The following is a 21,819-nucleotide window of genomic DNA, read 5'->3' as shown; positions in this document are numbered from 1 at the left end:
TGACCTCCAGCAGGCAGGCACAACACTGGTGTGAATGTCTCTGACCAGACAATCAGAAACAGACATCCTGAGGGTGGCCTGAGGGCCCGACGTCCTCTAGTGGGCACCGTGGAGCTCGACTGGCATTTGCCATCGAATGCCAGAATTGACAGGTCCACCACTGGCGCTCTGTGCTTTTCACAGATGAGAGCAGGTTCACCCTGAGCACATGTGACAGACGTGAAAGGTTCCGGAGAAGCCATAGAGAACGTTATGCTGCCTGTAACATCGTTCAGTATGATCGGTTTGGTGGTGGGTCAGTGATGGTATATCTGGGGAGGCATATCCATGGGGGGACGCACAGACCTCTACAGGCTAGAAAATGGCACCTTAAGTGCCATTAGGTATCGTGATGAAATCCTTGAACCCATTGTCAGACCCTATGCTGGTGCAGTCGCTCCTGGGTTCCTCCTGGTGCACGACAATGCCCGGCCTCATATGGCGAGAGTATGCAGGCAGTTCCTGGAGGATGAAGGAATTGATGCCATTGACTGACTCCCACGTTCACTCGCCTGACCTTACAGCTTACGGGGAAAACTTGGGGGTTTGTGTGGCAGGATTGGCACTCCAGCCATCATAAAATAAAAACTCACCCTGTTCCAGTGTGGTGCTGAGGTGTCACCTGCTGCACTCGGGTCCCAGTCCAGGTGGTTTGTCATGTGGTGGGGTCGGCAATGCACTGTCAGCACATACTCCACTGATTTAATGTCTTACTTGCCTGGCCTTGATATAGTGTACATTTAGGTCTACACACATCATCAGTCAGTCATTTTCTAACCCTCTCAGTCCTGAACAGGGTCACAGGGGGTGCTGGAGCCTATCCCAGCTAGCACAGGGTGCAAAACATGAACACACAAACCCTGGACATGATGCCAGTCAATCACAGTGTGAACACACACAGACCCCCACACACATAAATATCCCCAAACACACACTAGAGCCAAGTTAGGATTGACAAGAAACAAGGACATTACAGGGTGTCAGCTCAGGTTGGACGATTTGGGAGACAAAGTCAGAGAGGTAAGATTGCGTTGGTTTGGACACGTGCAGAGGAGAGATGCTGGGTATATCGGGAGAAGGGTACTAAGGATAGAGCAGCCAGGGAAGAGGAGAAGATGAAGACCTAGGAGAAGGTTTATGGATGTAGTGAGAGAGGACATGAAGGTGATGGGTGTGACAGAACAAGATGACGAAGACAGGAAGAGATGGGACAAGATGATCCGCTGTGGCGGGAGCAGCCAGAAGAAGAAGAATTCACCTAACCTGCATGTCTATGAAGTATGGGTGGAAATCGGAGCACTCAGAGAAAACCCACACAAATGTGGGGAGAACATGCAAACTCCACACAAGGAGTGCCTCCCACTATGCTAGAAATGCTTTTCAGGAGAGGTAGAATGAGGTATAAAAACACGGACTAATGTTGGTAAACCAAATACGACCAAAGTTTGAAATTCATTCAACCATTTGCAGCTAGAAATCACTGGTTTTATATGGTGATTTTCAGTGTGGTATCAGAATGTGGTATTAGGCTACTTTGTGCCTTTTAATACTAACTCACTGGCCTCACAGATATGAGCTGTTTTTTTCCTGTGGCCATCTTTGTTCCACCCACTGTGGTGCGCTGTTTGTAGAACTGGAAAGGCAAGACTCATTACTACGTGAAATTACATATCCTCAGGGCACAGTGGTAAGCAATGCTGCCTCATAGCTCCAAGAGCCCCGGAGTTTGAATCCTGGGCACAGCACCAGCTTTGTGGAGTTTGTGTGCTTTCCCCTTCTTTACATTGTAATTATTTTAAAAAATAATCTGGCTTCTCTTCCATAATCCAAAGACATACTGTATGTGTTAACTTGCCTGTGTAAGTGGATATGGCTGAATGATGCGATGAACTGGCGGGCTCCAGCCATTTATAGTTCCTGCCTGAGAGCTAATGTGTCATCAATTCCAGTTTGAAGTATTTGTACGTTTTTTACTAGATAGCTTTTTTTTTTTAATTTTTGTTTTGTATCTTATGTTCTCTTTCTCTGTGTTTGATGAGGTCACCTAATTTTACATGGCACTTGCCACTATGGATGCTTGAAGAGATGCTGTGGTGAGCACATGTGACAATGGTAAATACCAGCTTTATTAAAGTTTGTCTGAACTCTCTCTATATACAGGATTGACTACTGCAATGCGGTGTTCACTGGATGTTCAAACTGTTCTTTATACAGCCTCCAGTTACTGTTCTTTATACAGCCTCCAGTTAATCCAAAATGCTGCTGCAAGAATTATTACAAGAAAATACAAACACATAACTCCAGTTCTTAAATCCTTACACTGGCACCCGGTTAAGTTTAGGGCAGACTTCAAAATCCTCCTTTTAACATATAAAACATTAAATGGCCGAGGTCCGGCTTACTTGTCTGAACTTATCATGACTTACAAACCAGAGTGTACCTTAAGATCTCATGATGCTGGTCTGCTTAGGATTCCAAGAATTAATAAAATCACTGTGGGAGGTCGAGCTTTTAGTTACAGGGCCCCTAAACTGTGGACTGGTCTGCCTGCTACTATAAGAGATGCCCCTTCGATCTCAGCTTTCAAATCCTGGCTGAAGACTCCCTACTTCAGTTTAGCACACCCTGACTAGTTTAGCACACCCTGACTAGAGCTGATTAACTGGACAGACTGCATCTCTGTTGTTAGTCGTTAGCACTAAAACATAAGTAACATGATAGTTAGAATTGGATACTAACCCTCACCTATTCTGATTCTCTTCTCGGTACTCAAATCTTGCACTTGGTGCCACGGCCCACCTGCCAAGTTGTTTTGCCTGCCAAAGGTAAAGTCAACCCTGATGGAGGATCGCAGGAATCGTCGGGTAGAGGGGTCCTTTCATTCGCACCGATTTATTTGCACAAATCTGAGAGAGAGGCTGCGGGCTGCGGGGAGGGGAAGGCGGGACCTCAGAAGTGGGGGCAGGGCCCTCCTCACTCACGTGCCAGCCTCCATTTGAATCGCTTAACCTCTCGCCACATGTTGGAGTGTTCCTTGCCTTCGCTTAGCTAGTGATACCTGTTTGTTCAGCAAACATTATCATCTAGAGATTGTTAAGGAGTAACGTTTGCCATTTTTGAGAGTGAGGTCACACCTGCGTGTGTTTTAGAGGGCAGCTGCTGATTGTCAGAGATATCACGGCCCCGTGCTCTTCTCACTACAACACGAGGGACGCTCTCCCATCAGAGCTGAACACGATCAGATACAGTGGCAACGTTTGACGTTGGAGAGTACCTACCTTCTGCTTGGCCAGAGATACCTTCCCAGCTTTTTACATTTTTGGCAAAGAGATCACAGTTACATTCTCGCCACTGATAGAAAACCAAAAATACTATACATCAAGAGGCCCTTGGATAGGAAAGCTTAAATTCTTCTCAATACAAATTATTATATTTTTTTAATTGATATTTTAAGTTTGTGCTGTTTCACTACCTGGGTGGAGCCGCGGGGGGACAGCTCATTTAAAATAAAGAAAAAATTCTTTGTAAATAGTAAAAAGTTTTTTATTGTTAAGAGCTTTAGGTTTCTGATTTAAGCTGCTCTTTTTTATTTTAGCTTTGAGTTCCACCTTGAACACTCTGAATATGTAAAAACTAACTGGCGGCAATACTTTGTTAAGAATGTGGCATGATGTTGCAATGCCAGCACTACTGCCTCACACTAAGGAGACCGAGGTTTAAGTCCTCCCTGCATGGAGTTTGCATGTCTGGGTGGGTTTCCTCCGGGCTCTCCAGTTCCCTCTCACAGTCCAAAGACATGCAGGTTAGGTAAACTGGCAATGCTAAATTGGCTTGAGTGTGTGGTTGAGGTGTGTGTATGTGCGTGTGTGTGGGTGTGTGTGTGTGTTCGCCCTAAGATGGACTGGCACCCTGTCCAGGGTTTGTTCCTGCCTGGTGACCTGTGTTAACAGGGATAGGTTCCAGCAGACAAGACCCTGTTCAGGACTAAGTGGGTTAGAAAATGAGTGACTGGCTTTATTAAGACAAAATGCTGCTGGGATTGAGTCTGGAATAAACGAGTTAAGATTATTTCTTTGGTTATTGGATATGTTGTTTAAATATTAGAAGAAATTTCAATTCACAGCACTAACTCACTCTGACGGTCAGAATTACCCTCACCTGTCAATTTTACAGTACTACTGTATATCTGTAAAGTGCTTTGTGATGGTCGTCACTAAAATAAAGCACCAATTATTAATACTGACTCACTTTGTAGTTTAGTGTGAGTTACTTAATATGCCAAAGCTCCATTTGTACAAATCTAGAAATACAGGGAGATTCACTCGAAAGAGGCCCGGATATTCTGTAATAACTCTCGCTAGCATGAAGCAATATGCAAAGTGCTCCTCAGTATATGGAGCTTCAAACAAGCCGGGATGGCCTTGCGTTGGAGCAATGAGGTAGGCGCCAGACAGCCGTCACGATGTTTAACCTCCGTCTGCAACTTCTGGGTGCATACCACCCGTGCCCTTTCACTCAGTCACTCGACGTCTCATCAGGATGGTGGTGTACAGTATTGAGCAGCGCGTCCTCATGGTGTGAACCTATTGGGTCACCAATTCATTTAAGCGATGTCAGAATCAACCGGATGATCGCGAGTTAACGGAAGGTGACTTCCAGCAAGTTGGACAACGTGTCACACATCGGCAAGGAGCAGGGCAGAAATTGAGTCCTTCTTTGGCAACAGGGTCATTTCAAAGGGGCTTTGGCCACCACGGTCGATCTGACACCACCAGACTTTTTCCTTTGGCGTATGCTCAACGGAAAAGTCTATCGGAACAAACCTCACACTGTGGAAGATCTGAAGGAAAACGTCCAACGTGAAATTGCTGCTATCCCCCAACACACACACCCCGAGACCAAAGGCGGCCTTAGGGGTGTGCGATATATTCCAGTATATCTGCCCTTTGGCTTTCATAATATGTGCTCATAAACCTGACAGTTAGTTCTTATGTATGTTACACTGTTGCCTCTTTTTTAGTCATTTCTTTTCTGTCTCACTACTCTTTTATAGGAGGAGATCGCCAAGATTTCTTATTGCTTCTAACATTAGGTACTACCACATGCGCTTCAGACCGGTCAGCCACCTGCAGCTAAGTATGTTCATGCCCAGCCAGTCCTTGGATGGGAGCAGAGGCGGCCTTAGGGGTATGCAGGGCCTAGGGCTGACCAACCCCATGTGGGGCCGGTTACATCAAACTCTGTTACCGGTATGTGTGGACTGTATAAATTTGCACGCAAATTTAATACAAATAATGTTAACATACACCGGATTTTCTCATTACGGTATTCAGCTAAATTTTTGCAAGATAACATGTGGATTTTACCAAAATATAATGATATAATGTACTAAAAAAGTGCGCCACAATCTCTTCCACCCATGGCGTAGACAGCGATACGGCTAAACCAGTAATAAAATGTTGTTGCATGTTCCACTACCAAACACTTCCTGCACTGTTTCAACGAGGCCTATTGTAGCAAACCGAACCAAAGACTCGACTGAGAAACGATGGTAGGCTCTCCAGACACGAATAAGTCACAAGCGACAAGCCATCAGTTGTTCCCAAGTCAAAACAGAAGCCAACCCAGCGACTAATGGGCTCTACCTATTTTAGGAAGGGGTTATACTGGCGACCCTTTTCGGGCTGACTATGGACTGCTTTCAAAGACGTACATGCATTGAATTTGACCTTCTAAAGGGATTTGAAAAGGGTTCCTCTTAGAAGCATCTGAAATATATATGTTCTGGAGACTATAACTTGACAAATTGGCTCAAACGGGACACGTGGGCATCAAAAGCAGGGCCCCCTTAGGCGCAGTTGCCCCACTTGCCACCCCCTAACAGCACCCTTACCCGAGACGCTTGTTGATGCGTTCAGAAATATGGAACGCATTAAATGTGTCTGGCAGAAAACAGATACCTCTTCCAGCATCACATGTAACGCAATCGATTACACAACCGTCAAGGTATATAGCGTATTTTTTTGTTACAGATTGCTTCATCCTAACGGGAGTTACAACAGAATATTCGGGGCATCTTTCGAGTGAATCTCCTTGTATTATTCTATGTCTGCAGTGCCGGTGCTTGGTTATTTTGTGCCCTAGGCCAAGCTTATTAGTGAGCCAACCGACTGTTCGGCAGCTAACCCGTGTGGCTGGGTCCCCATCTCTAAGATCTGGAGAAGGGTCTGGCTGCAGCTTGTAATACCTATGACATAGATCAGGCAATGCTCACAATGTCAGTCACAAAATGCCCTTTGACTCAGATAACCCTCCTACAACCCTAATCTTAACCCCAGTGTAACAGGGCCCTAATGTTAACCATAGTCTAATGTGATGGGTGTTACGTGACTGATGTTGAGGGCGTTTCGTGATGTTGGGGCATTACATGACTGACCTCATAGGTACTGCGGTCTGCAATTACACTCTGTTGTAGATCTGTGCCCTAATTCGCATTAATGTAAAACACATATACAGTACAGGCCAAAGGTTTGGAGACACCTCCTCATTCAATGTGTTTTCTTTATTTTCATGACCATTTACATTGGTAGATTCTCACTGAAGGCATCAAAACTATGCATGAGCACATGTGGAGTTATGTACTTAACAAAAAAAGGTGAAATAACTGAAAACATGTTTTATATTCTAGTTTCTTCAAAATAGCCACCCTTTGCTCTGATTACTGCTTTGCACACTCTTGGCATTCTCTCGATGAGCTTCAACAGGTAGTCACCTGAAATGGTTTTCACTTCACAGGTGTGCCTTATCAGGGTTATTTAGTGGAATTTCTTGCTTTATCAATGGGGTTGGGACCAGCAGTTGTGTTGTGCAGAAGTCAGGTTAGTTGGACGATCATTTATTTTTCAACAGGACAATGACCCCAAACACACCTCCAGGTTGTGTAAGGGCTATTTGACCAAGAAGGAGAGTGATGGAGTGCTGGAAATGGTCATGAAAATAAAGAAAACACATTGAATGAGGAGGTGGGTCCAAACTTTTGGCCTGTACTGTATGTAAAACACTTTAGACAACAATGTCTGCTAAATACATTTAAATAAAAGTGATAAAATAAAAATAAATATCTTACTTGATTTTTAGTGGGAAAAACACGCAACAAGAAACGAGGGATAAAGAAAAAATATGGCCTCAGAGGCAGCCTTAGGGGTGTGTGGGGGGACCTAGGGCTGACCAACCCCACGCAGGGCCGGTTACGTCAAACGCTGTTACCGGTATATGTGGACTGTATAAACTTGCTCACAAATTTAATAAAAATAATGTTAACATACACCGGATTTTCACATTACAGTATTCAGGTAAATTTTTGCAAGATCAGCGTCCTTTTTTAATAAGTGCCTCTCAACAGGCGTGGTTCCTTCTAATTTGAAAGTGGCTACTGTTACTCCCCTCCTCAAGAAGCCTTCACTCGATTTGTCAGTTTTATAAAACTATCGCCCTATCTCGGTCCTACCGTTTCTTTCTAAGGTTTTGGAAAAGATTGTGTTTTTCCAACTTCAATCTTTTCTTGCTTTAAACAGTTTGTTTGAGCATTTTCAATCTGGTTTCAAGGTGGCCCACAGTACCGAATCAGCCCTCTTGAGAGTGTTAAATGACATCTTTTTAGCCACTGATACGGGGGATTCTGTGGTCCTTGTTCTATTAGATTTATCAGCTGCTTTCGACACTATTAATCATTCGATATTACTAAATAGACTAGAGTCCTGGGTGGGTCTTTCTGGCACAGTTTTAAAATGGTTTCAGTCATTTTTATCTGATAGGAAATACGTGGTTAGGCTAGGAGACTTCTCCTCCTCGACGTCCTCTCTCTCCTGTGGTCTTCCTCAAGGCTCTGTGTTGTCTCCCACTTTATTTTCTCTGTATATGCTACCTCTAGGCTCTATTTTTAGAAAACATGGGGTATCATTTCACCTTTATGCTGATGACACACAAATTTATTTACCTTTTAAGAAAAATGATCCCCTGGCTATGAATGCCTTGTTATCTTGTTTAGATGAAGTTAAATCTTGGCTATCCCAAAACTTCTTATGTTTAAATGAAGAGAAGACTGAGGTGATAGTCTTCGGCCCTTCTGAACATTCAGTATGAAGGCCCCGGAATTTGACCTGGGACCTTTATCAGCTTTCAGGTCTTCACAGGTTCGGAATCTGGGTGTCCCGTTAGATGACTCATTAAAACTTGACAAACAAGTCTCTGCCGTGATCGGATCTAGCTGTTATCAGCTTCCCACGCTTGCAAAAATTAAACCTTATCTCACTGACAAGACCCTGGAGATGGCCATACATGCTTTTATTACATCTCGCCTCGACTATTGCAACTCTCTTTATCATGGCATCTCCAAATCCCAAATTGCCCGTCTTCAATTGGTCCAGAACGCAGCTGCTAAATTTCTTTTAAAAAAAAAAAAATGGATCATGTGACTCTGCTTCTGAAGTCCCTTCATTGGTTGCCTGTTCAATTCAGAATACATTTTAAAATCTTATTATTTGTTTTTAAAACACTACACCAACAAGCACCCATCTATTTATCTGAATTGCTTCACCAATATACCCCCCTGAGAAGTTTGAGATCCTGTGATCAGAACCTTCTTTTAATTCCACACTCCAGACTCAAGCGTAGAGGTGACCGTGCTTTCTCGGTAATTGGGCCTCGTCTTTGGAATGATCTGCCTATTGAAATCCGAATGGCTCCTAGTCTGACTATTTTTCAATCTATTTTAAAAACACATCTGTTTTCTCTGGCTTACTAGGCTTTATTTTGCCTACCTAGATGTGTGTATGTATAGATATATGTATATGTATAGATATATTTATACAAATTATTTTTATGTGTTTCTGCTGTGCTTCTTTTGGCTAAATCGTATATTTCTATTTTATGTTGATGTTTCTAAATGTGCAGCACTTTGGTCAGTCGTGTGGCTGTTTTAAATGTGCTATATAAATAAACTAAACCTAAACCTAAACCTAAGATAACACGTGGACTTTACCAAAATTTAACTGGAGAATATAAATCCGCTCGAACGGGACACGCAGTCCTGAAAAGCAGGGCCACCTTAGGCATGGGACCTGGGGCAGTTGCCCCACTTGCCACCACCAAACGCAGCTCTTGGCCTCAGTCACAAGCAAACATGCCAGGATTACTGGTGTGTGTGCCTGGCTGTTGAATCAAAAGAATCAAACAGCTGACAAGCTGAGATTAATTCAACACACTGAGCCGTTGCCTTTGTTGCCCCGTTCACTGTTGTACTGCATTGAGCTGCCTTTCTGTCCACCATCAAAACCAGCAAATGCTTCCTAATGAATAAGTGTGAATTTCCCCTTGGGATTAATAAAGTATCTATCTATCTATCTATCTATCTATCTATCTATCTATCTATCTAATGACTGGTAAAATAAGGCAGAGAGCTTACTGCACAGTTTTATGAGTATTTAATTATGAAGCTAAAACTCTCATTTGAATACTTGTAACTTTTATATCTCAGGTAGGAGGGTGATGTACTGTGTTAGCCATAGTGGATGCAATGAGAAGTCAAGCTAAATGACACCACTTATTGGCTAACGGAACAGCTGCCCTGAAAGCCTGCATATTATAATCTGTTCCGTTAGCCAATAAGAGGTGTAATTTAGCTTGACTTCTTATTATATCTCAGATATAAATTGCTTCCATCTCTCTATTATAAAAAAATCTTGGAAGCAGAAAAAATGTGATTGTGTCCACTGGACGAGTCTTCATGCCAAGCAATGTAACCACGCCTGGGGCCGGAAGCCCCGTGAGACAAGAGCTTAGGCAAAGAGATTTGGAAAAGTCCTGTGTGGTTATGTCAGACACATTTCTTGTAGAGAGAAAGAAACAATATTCACTCACGGGCAGTTATACGTTGCATTGCCATGAGTGTCACACACGTGCGAGTTGGAGGCAGTCAAAGAGCCCAACGGTGAGTGAAATATCGCGAGACAAGGGACTATCACGTGGTACTTACCTGAATCTCTTTCTAGCTACAGAAAACTGGAACAACAACAACAACAACATTTATTTCTATAGCACATTTTCATACAAACAGTAGCTCAAAGTGCTTTACATAATAAAGAATAGAAAAAAGACACAATAAGAAAACAAAATAAATCAACATTAATTAACATCGAATAAGAGTAAGGTTCAATGGTCAGGGGGGACAGAAAAAACAAAAAAACTCCAGACGGCTGGAGAAAAAATAAAATCTGTAGGGATTCCAGACCATGAGACCACCCAGTCCCCTCTGGGCATTCTACCTAACATAAATGAAACAGTCCTCTTTGGATTTAGGGTTCTCACGGAAGGGCTTGATGATGAAAAAAAATAAACCTCTCCATTTCTGGGTTCAAAATGGCCGTGATGACATCACTTCTCTTTCCACTCAAATGACGTCACTTCCAGTTCCACGATCCATTACTTTTGTCTACTGCTGATGACGTTGGTTCCGTGTTCCTGCCTCCAATCGTCATTTCCAGCCAACCATTTCCTCTCCCATCATACATTCTGTTATATAAACGCCATCTTGTCTACGGTAAATTGTTCATTTTGTACTGCAAAGTCATTCTGAATCAATCTCTTTATTTCAATTGTCTGGATGACAATATATGGGGACGATCCCCAAACCTTTTTCTATTTTGTGGAGAATCTTCTTTATCACATGATGTAATTCCAAACACGGAATCAAAATTCAATGCAATATTGATGAAAAGGTAAAAGCGAAAAGAGATTGAATATATGGACATAGGTGATATGACAGAAGTGTGCCGCACAAAATGCAGATCAGCAATCCAGCAGCTGATCGAGCAAAAAGAAGGTAAAAAAAACCTGTATGTGTTTCCCATTGTATCACGGTTTAAGAAGGGGTGTCGGAAGAATGATCGCACCTTCTTGGGGTGCGTTCAGCCCCCCTCTTCACAACGCAAGCGGCAGAGACGTGAAGGGCAAGTCGAGCAAAGCGAGGAAGGGGCAAAGCCCCCTAGTATCTCTCTATTATAAAAGAAAATCTTGAGATGAGACTATTGGCAAGAGATTTTTTTAAGTCTCCCCCTCCTCTCCACCATTTTCAACCAGGGCTACGGTCCACTCACCTCTCATTCGTGTGAATGCTTTTGTCACACACAGTTCCTGCGCTTTCAGCTGTTATAAATGTTTACGTTTTCCACACTTTAAGTATCCAATAAAAGAAGACTTATTATGTCAAAATCTTATTGAAGAATTTCATCCCGAAGGGTTATCAACAAAAAATGAGTACACGGGCAATCCTAGCACTGAGAAACGATGAAGTCAAACGAATTAACACGAAAACTGTCGATCGGTTACACAGCAATGACATGTGAAATTTTAACAGGCGACAAGAAAGTTAATGGAGTACATCTTCCGCAGATAACATTAGACACCAAAGGAGATCTTGATATACCATTCGTATTAAAAACGTTTTCAGTTTCCCGTCAGAATAGCCTTTGATATGACAATTAACAAATCACAGGGACAAACATTTGAAAAGTTAGTTTATTTATTAGAGAAAAAAAAACGATATTCACTCACGGGCAGTTATATGTTGTGTTGTCACGATGTAAGTCCAAACACGGAATCAAAATTCAATGCGATATTGACAAAAAGTTAATTCAAAAAATTGTTTTTACTACAGTTTTACAGTAAAAGTGTAAGTATAAAAAGTATTTGCGTGTTAATTTCAAAGCCAAACAGAACAAAATCACATTATCAATGAATAACTAACGCAACATGAAACATAATTTTCCATCCATCCATCCATTTTCTAACCCGCTGAATCCGAATACAGGGTCACGGAGGTCTGCTGGAGCCAATCCCAGCCAACACAGGGCACAAGGCAGGAACCAATCCTGGGCAGGGTGCCAACCCACCGCAGGACACACACAAACACACCCACACACCAAGCACACACTAGGGCCAATTTAGAATCGCCAATCCACCTAACCTGCATGTCTTTGGATTGTGGGAGGAAACCGGAGCGCCCAGAGGAAACCCACACAGACACGGGGAGAACATGCAAACTCCACACAGGGAGGACCCAGGAAGCGAACCCAGGTCTCCTAACTGCGAGGCAAACATAATTTTCTTTCAATTTATTATGTTTTACTATTTTTTACTATGGCTAATTACTCACTGTAATGTAAAATATTTCTATTATGAATTTGTAAAAATCCCTTGAAAATAATTGCGGCATTTCTTCTTGTGTGGTTTTGGGCTACACAAAAATAAGATGTATTGTATTGTATTGTATTGTATTGTATTGTATTTACTTTGTGAAGCCACCTTGTCCATCATGGATTTTCATGAGGTACAGCAAGTGTGTATACTGGAAACATTACTCAAATGCATGGCAGAAACTGCATTTACTTGAGACACCAGTCAGTTTATAATCACCAGCAAATGTAATATCCAGAAGTTTAGGTTATCAATGGAAATTTGAACACATGGAAAAAAACGTACATGGAACAAGGGAAAATATTTAAACTCCCCTCAGGCAAACATGTCCCTGAAGCTCTGAAGCAAAGTCTATGTGAACTTACACAAAATGGTCAATTTGCTGCAAAAGCTTAGCAGATATGATTGGATACACCGTGTTATGATGGATGGGAAGAAATGCTTTTCTGTAGCTCTGCGGCACAGAAGTAAATTCCATGAATGTTGGCTTAGTGCCAGGGGTGTTCTCTTTTAGACCTCCAGATGGCGCAGGCCTCCCCGTAGGTTGTCTTTTGTTTCTAGAAAGACATAAATAAGAGTGCTCTTCAAGGCTAACAAAAGAGCCAAGAGGTTACTTCTAATATACTAAGCTTTTGTTCTTGCAGAGTAAGAATCCTGCCACCATGACCTTTCACATAAAAGAAATTTAGAGGCTTCTAAAAATACTAGCATTTAATTATAGCACCAGTGTCAGATTCTTCTCAGGGCTGGCCTCTGCGTGCTTAGGCACCAATCAAACAAGGGAAAAATCTCACAGACTCAGAGCAAAATGCTGAGTTACAACCAGGAGCCAAAAAAGTAACACACACACACACACACAAGTGTATGTCAAAGGCCACTGAATAGTGGCAATGTAAAATAATTTAATAAATGATGATATTCCAGCCAGGGGATTTATATAAAAAAGAAAAGAGAAAAAGGCTCACCCTGATGTTGCAAGCTATCTGTGCAATAATACTAATAAACTATGTTGACAAAAGTATTGGGACACCCCCCCAACAAATAATTGAATTCAGGTGTTCCAGTCACTTCCATGGGCACAGGCGTATAACGTCGAACCCCTAGTCATGCTGACGGCGTCTACAAACATTTGTGACAGAATGGGTCGCTCTCAGGAGCTCAGTGAATTCAAGAGTGGTACCATGATAGGACGCCACCTGTGCAATAAGTCCATTTGTGAAATTTCCTCACTACTGATATTCTATAGTGATGTTATAACAAAGTGGAAGCAATTGCCAACAACAGCAACTCAGCCACCAAGTGAAATCACAGAGCAGGGACAACGCATGCTGAGGTGTTGTGCAGAAGTCGCTAACTTTCTGCAGAGTCCATAGCCACAGACCTCCAAAAGCTCAGGAACAGAGCAGCGTACAGAGAGAGCTTCATGGAATGGGTGTCCATGGCTGAGCAGCTGCAGCCAAGCCTGACATCACCAAGTGCAATGCAAAGCGTCAGATGCAGTAGTATAAAGCCCACCGCCACTGAACTCTAGAGCAGTGCAGACGTGTCCTCTGGAGTGACAAATCACGTAATCTAATGGACGAGTCTGACCAGGAGAACGGGACTCACCTGACTGCAATGTGCTAAGTGTAAAGTCTGGTGGAGGGGGGATTATGGTATGGGGTTCGGCTTGGCCCCTTAGTTCCAGTGAAAGGAACTCTTATTGCTTCAGCATACAAAGCCAATTTGGACTTTTTTGGGAACAGATTGGGGATGGCAACATGACTGCACACGCACCAGTGCACAAAGCAAGGTCTATAAAGAAATGGAGGAGTGAGGAACTTTACAGGCCTACACAGAGTCCTGACCTCAACTTTGGGATGAATTCAAGCGGAGACAGCAAGCAAGCCTGGCCTTCTCGTTCAACATCAGTGCCTGACCTCACAAATGCTCTCCTGGTCAAAAATTCCCATAAACACACTCCTACGCCTGGTAGAAAGCTGCAAAGGGTGGGCCAACTCCATATTAAAGCCTATTTATGAAGAATCGGATGTCATTAAGGTTCATGGCTGTGTAAAGGCAGGCATCCCAACACTTTTGGCAATATGGTGTGACTTAGCCTACTGTATCTCATGTCAAGTGTGTGCAATACGCAGTCATCTGAATTATATGTGCAATATGCCATGCATATCCTAGAGAGAGGGTACAGAGAGATGGTAATTCAGAACAAGAATTGGCTTGAAGGTTCATAGGTTCAAATAGAAAAGTGCACAATAGTACTGACTTTTCCACATGTGCAGCACATTCATTTTCTAAGCCTGCTTATCCAGGGAAGGGTTGCAGCGAAGCTGGCACCTATCCCAGCAAGCATCATTTATGTTAATAAATAACATTTTAACGCTACTGGGGATCCTTTTTGCTAATGGCAATATGCCTTCATAATACCTTACTGTTATTGTGTCTTCTCTTTTTAAATTTAAATGTAGAAAGCAGTTCTAAATACTGCGTCCCTGTGCCACAACTATATTTGTAGATACACTATATTGCCAAAAGTATTGGGACGCTTGCCTTTACACACACATGAACTTTAATGACATCCCCTTCTTAATACATAGACTTTAATATGGAGGTGGCCCACCCTTTGCAGTTCTAACAGCTTCAACTCATCTGGGAAGGCTTCCCACAAGGTGTGGGAATTTGTGACCAGGAGAGCATTTGTGAGGTCAGCCAAGGAGGCCTGGCTCGGTCACAGTGTCCGCTCGAATTCATTCCAAAGGTGTTCAGTCTGGTTGAGGTCAGGGCTCTGTGCAGCCACACCAGACTCGCTCATCCATTTTTTTATAGACCTTGCTTTGTGCACTGGTGCATGTGCAGTCATGTTGCCATCCCCAAACTGTTCACACAAACTTGGGAGCATGAAATTCTCCAAAATGGCTTTGTATGCTGAAGCATTAAAAGTTTATTTCACTGGAACTAACGGGCCAAGCCAAACCCCACACCATAATCCCCCCTCCACCAGACTTTACACTTAGCACAATGCAGTCAGGTGAGTCCCGTTCTCCTGATCAGACTCGTTCATCGGATTGTGTGGTTCGTCACTCCAGAGGACATGTCTGCACTGCTCTAGAGTTCAGTGCCAGTGGGTTTTACACCACTGCATCCGATGCTTTGCATTGCACTTGGTGATGTCAGGCTTGGCTGCAGCTGCTCAGCCATGGAGACCCATTCCACGAAGCTCTCTCTCTACGCTGCACTGTTCTTGAGCTTTTGGAGGTCTGTAGCTATGGACTCTGCAGAAAGTTGGCGACTTCTGCACACCTCAGCATGCGCTGTCCCCGCTCTGTGAATTGACGTGGCCTACCACTTTGTGGCTGAGTTGCTGTTGTTCCCAATTGCTTCCACTTTGTTATAACACCACTAAGAGCTGACTGTGGAATATTTAGTAGCAAGGAAATTTCATGAATGGACACTTGAATTCACTGAGCTCCTGACAGCGACCCATTCTTTCACAAATGTTTGCAGAAGCCTTCTGCATGCCAAGGTGCTCGATGTTATACACCTGTGGCCATGGAAGTGACTGGAACACCTGAATTCAATGATTTGGAGGGGGGTCCCAATACTTTTGGCAATATAGTGTATGTTTTCAAAATGAAAAGAATAGAGTTGGTTTTTTTTAATAATATATCTTTTTGGTATACAGTAATCCCTCGCTATATCGCGCTTTGACTTTCGCGGTTTCACTCTATCGCGGATTTTAAATGTAAGCACATCTAAAACATATATCACAGATTTTTCGCTGGTTCGCCGCTTTCTGCGGACAATGGGTCTTTTAATTTAGGTTACATGCTTCCTCAGTTTGATTGCCCAGTTGATTTCATACAAGGGACGCTATTGGCGGATGGCTTAGAAGCTACCCAATCAGAGCATGTATTGCATATTAACTAAAACTCCTCAATGCTATAAGATATGCTTCCCGCGTGGCGCTTGTTTGCTTCTCTCTTATCTTTCTCGCTCTCTTTGCCTGAGGGAGGGGGTGTGAGCAGAGGGGCTGTTTGCACAGAGGACACGGACGCTCCTCTACAAAATGCCGCTTTATCGCGGTGCTTCTGTATACTTAAAAGCATGTATTGATTTTTTGATTGTTTGCTTTTCTTTGCGAGCGCTCTCTCTGACATGCTCTGCTCCTGACGCTCCTTTATGACGGCGCTCCTTTGAAGATAAGATATGTTTGCTTTCTTTTAATTGTGAGAAAGAACTGTCATCTCTGTCTTGTCATGGAGCACGGTTTAAACGTTGGACTAAAGGGTGTTATTTCATGTCTAGAGGGCTCTAATAATGTTAACAGGGTGGGAGAGTTTATAAAGACTTAAAATATATAAAATTAACCACACAAACATATGGTTTCTACTTCGCGGATTTTCACCTATCGCGGGGGGGTCTGGAACGCAACCCCCGCGATCGAGGAGGGATTACTGTATAAAGTTTTAAAAGCAAAAGTAAAAACAGATGTCACAGCCTTTCTGCAGACCTGATTTACTCCCAGCCTACGTATAATATAAGCAAGAAATAAGCAGGAGATCCACAAAGTGGCACACCTGCTGCTGGAAAGCGTTGTGAACTCACTGCTTATGTTTAAACTGGACATATTTGACATAATTATCGTATGTTTCAGTCTCTTTAGATTTCATCTACGACAATTTACTAGAAAAACCCGGTTTACTCCTGCCTGCTACACACAGAATTAATGCATATTTTAAATCAGTTTTAATCAGGTGTTCAAAGACATTTTGCAGATGTTGGTCTGTGCTATTAAATGGCAAAGGCTAAACCTCAGAAAATCCTATTATATTATGGCATATTTATTTTACATCCTAACTGGAAATATATTCTACCAAGAATAAATCTGTCCTAAAATATATAATATATAAAGTTAACATTATACAAGTTACTGTCTGTTAAACCTGCATTTTTATCACTCTTTAATTTAATATTGTTTTTTTGTATCAGTATGCTGCTGCTGGAGTATGTGAATTACCCCTTAGGATTAATAAAGTATCTATCTATCTATCTATCTATCTATCTATCTATCTATCTATCTATCTATCTGTTATATAGTGCCTTTCATATCTATCTATCTATCTAATATAAAAATCTCCAGTATTTTCATGGGTGGACAGCAAACCTTTTTTAAATAGTCTAACTTGTTGCCCAGAGGGGACTGGGCGGTCTCATGGTCTGGAATCCCTACAGATTTTATTTTTCTCCAGCCGTCTGGAGTTTTTTTTTTGTTTTTTCTGTCCCCCCTGGCCATTGAACCTTACTCTTATTCGATGTTAATGTTGATTTATTTTTTATAATTATGTCTTTCATTTTTCTATTCTTTAATATGTAAAGCACTTTGAGCTACTGTTTGTATGAAAATGTGCTATATAAATAAATGTTGTTGTTGTTGTTGTTGAACTTTCAAGCACACATTGTGATGCTTTATTTTCACACGTACAGTACAGCTCATATGCATTGGATTAAATCTGTTTTTTTACAAGAGTGTTATGCCTCCACTGCTCTCTCCATTCCAATGGGATACGTTGATATAAAAAGCAGTTTAGACTTACCTGAGGTGGACAAACCCCATGATACAACTTTCTGAAACATTTTGTTCCAAAATCAGGCCATCTGTAGGAAAAGTACAAGAAAACATCCTAAGAAGTTAATCATTGCCTCTTACATAAACATAAATAAATCTAACAAACTATGTTTAATAAGCAAGATAAGCATAACTATATTTAAACTAGACAATTAATAAGGGGGGAAATACTGAGCCAGAAATGAAGATATTGTATAATTAAGTAAAGGGAACCCAAAGTGCCCAGTTCCCCCAGCTGTAGGTGTCGTACATTTTTTGTACTCTCCATTCTCCTTTTAAACACTTGATAAGAGTTAGCACATTACTTGTTGATGTATAACTGACATTCTGAAGAGATTACTTAGCAAAGCTTCCTAGTGACTCTGATAAAAATGAACAATTTACATAAAAATATTGCTTGTTCATATTGCATTCAATTTGTTTAAAGCCCTTGTCTTTGAAACCAACAAGGCATTAACTGAGATATAAAAACAGAATGAATTTGACAGAATCTTTTCAATTTCAATTTATTTTTATATAAAGCACCCTCATTTATAATGCCCAGATTATTGTATTATAAAAGACCAGTAACGGCGCACTGCATGAATACACTTACCTTGAGTATTCCTAGTTTTCATCCTCTTTCTCTGTACGTTTACCATTCGTCTGCTCAGAGGTTGATGCGCATGCTGCTTCTTGAGCAGCTCTTCTTTTCTCCGCCCTAGTGGTCCGCTGCTTCTCTTGTTCTTCCGTCGGCATCTTTTCGCGTTAAAACTGATTAATTCAGTGTTCATGTTGCAATTACTTAGTATGTTTTCTTTAATTTTTCACTTAAGCTGGCACTTAAGTATTCAATCTGCCTCAAGAATGATTTAAGATATGAAGAGGTACAGGAAGTGACGGCGAAGGTGATAGGGAATGAGAACAGCGCCCATACGCATGCACCGCACGGTCGCCCTGCTGGCTGCTGCCAAGAGTTGATTCTACAAAAAAATAAAATAAAAATAGATAGATCTGAAAGGCACTATATGATAGATAGATAGATAGATAGATATGAAAGGCACTATATGATAGATAGATAGATAGATAGATATGAAAGGCACTATATGATAGATAGATAGATAGATAGATAGATAGATAGATAGATACTTTATTAATCCCAATAAAAAAAGTAATAACCTTGGAGGTCAGTCATCACCCCGAAAGTGAATAGTAGACGTCACATAGTATAAATGTACCAGTGACGTCCGGTGAGGTTCATGGCTGGTGAACCCAAAAGAGTCGCTTATTCACTATTCAGTTGGCAGCCAGCATAAACATTGAGTACTGGTTATGTTTCATATCTCATCAGCATTCTTTATACACACACAGGTAAGGCGCATATTTTGATAAGACAGAACGTGACATTTCTAGCGGCGAGAGAGAGAGCGGAGAGAGCGCATTTGCTCCTCACCCTCCATGTGTTCTAAATTTGCCATTGCAATTCCACAATTCACACTCATTCAATACAAATGAAAGTATTGAGTGGTGTACAAAAAAAAATGGATTTCAATTTTGAAATATTTAGTTGTTTTTAAAAGCTTTTAATATGATGCTTTAATCAATTTTAATACTGACTGTTCAACAAAAGGATAACAAGAAAAACAAAAGAATATTTTATTTAATTTCAAAATTTAGTTTTTAAATATTGAAATATTTGATTCTTTTTTTTTTTGTCTAATCACATTTTTTTATAAAATTGAAAACCGTTCATGGTGTTATCTTTATTTGTAAATAAAGTCCATGCGCATATCCTTCTCTACGAAAACCTCCGTCACTTTCTTGTAAAAGTCCTCCTTATTTTCCTTTAGTTTTAAAATTCTTAATCTTCCATTTTGGCAGTCAGTCAGAACAAAAAATTTAAAAAACACAGACCGCTGCAGTGCAATTGACTTTCTGTTTTTGCTAACTTATTGGCGCAGCAGCAACAACAAGCACCTGTTGGGCTCACATGTGCCCCCTTCAGGGCGGCACGGTACTGTGTGCCTCACCTTGTGCCTTTTCACTGCGGTTTTATGTCCGATCAGCAAGACTAAACATGTCACACACATTTATTAAAAATATTAGCCAGACTGTGGAAAGTCAGGGTGTATAATAAACGTGTCTGCAAACCTTATATTGGCGACATGCAGAGAGACAGCCACAGGCACGCACCAATCGCATGCATCAACCCCGTGTGTGAGAAGAGAGCGCAGTCTGAGATGAGGCGAGGCTCGTTGCTGCCACACCTCACGTTACCCCCAGTGTTTGAATAAGAAATGCACCAGTTTGGAGATTTTGACTATAAAAATGATCAAAATAATTGGAATCATATACAGAAAACAAATTTATAGCACAGAGCAGTGGACAAATTTATTTTATGCTATCATTATTAGTTTTTTTAGTTTTCATGATGACCTCCCCTGACCGCACGTTCCTGATGTGTACCAAATTTCAGGTCAATAGGTCAAACGGTTTATGAGCTACAGGTGATTTATAATTCTGTACAGACAAATGGACAGCCACGGTAGCGTATTGTGATGGATGGCCAGGAATCTTGCCCGGACGGGACGCCCTTTTGGGGAGAAGACTGGGGGAATGGACATGTCAACAACAGTACAGGTTTGTATTGTTTGTATCAGGGTCAAAGGTTTGGGGCTTAGAAGCCCAACCCCCTGCTGGGGCCTGTTAACCCAGGGGGCATTTGGACAGTTCTGGAGCCTGGGTCTGCAGCACTTCTGCCACACCTGGAAGCACTGCTGGAAATTGACCAAGGAACACCTGGAGCACTTCCAGGTGGAGTACAAAAGAGGCTGCCCCACTCCACTTGGGGAGCCAGAGTCGGGAGGAGTAAGACAGAGCTTGCAAGTGAGGAGTGGAGGTGGCAGAAGCAAGGACTGAGTTTATTGGGATTTGTGCATTGTGTTGTGCCAAAAAGAAATAAACGTGTGTTCTCTGGACATTGTTGGTCTGTGTGTCTGTCTGTAGCCTGGCTGATCTACTACAGTGTGATATAAGAACATTCTGAAATCAGTTCAGTCCATTTCAAAATGATGAGAAGTAACAGTCCAGCTTGGCAGCACTGGGCACAGAGTAATAAACTGGCCTGCACAGGGTGCCAGTCCATCACATGGTACCACTCATATGCACTCCCACAGAGGGAACATTTGGAGTCAACACTTAATGAAACCAGGAGAAGGACAAACAGACCACCTGGTGAAAAACCCACACAGTCCCAGAGAGAACATGAAAATTCCACACAGAAAATGACATGGAATGAAATTTTTGAAACTAGGATCTTGGATATGGGAAGCAGCGATGCCACCCAATGCACAATTACTCACCAACTAATGAGCCCTATATCCTTGATCTTGATCTTAATCAAAAGCTTATGACAAGGTTATGTTCTTGAAACTCAAAACATTTTAGGCAGGGGCAACCAGGTGGGCACTATACTGGTGGACAGAAATGTTTCTTGTAATTAAAGCATGGTTCCTGCAAGCCCATCTATTGATAATCCACCAGGACATGAAACTTGCCTGCTCAGAATTCATAATCAAGTGTAAGTTCTTCCATTTTTAAACAATGGGTGGAGAGTTTAGTGTTGTGTATATCTAGTTGTTTGTAGCATTTTATCTTAGGACCAGAGGTCTGCAGGTTTTGGTAGTATAGCAAAAAATGACAAATAAGAAAAAGCACAAAGCATAATACTGAAAGACTAACAGAAACACCCAAATAAAAAGGATAGTTGTACAATACGGTTTCATAATATTACTTGCTCCGTCCAACACGTTTAATGAAATTGAGAGTTAGGGGGACCGGAACCTATTTTGAATTACTAGGTACGGTACAAAGTAGTAACGAATCCAGGACAGGACACCAGCCCATCACAGTGGGCACTAATCCAC

Source organism: Polypterus senegalus, chromosome 17 (genome assembly GCF_016835505.1).
Source record: "Polypterus senegalus isolate Bchr_013 chromosome 17, ASM1683550v1, whole genome shotgun sequence".
Lineage (NCBI taxonomy): Eukaryota > Metazoa > Chordata > Cladistia > Polypteriformes > Polypteridae > Polypterus > Polypterus senegalus.
The sequence above is the reverse complement of the archived record's forward strand: the minus strand, read 5'-3'. Positions refer to the sequence as shown.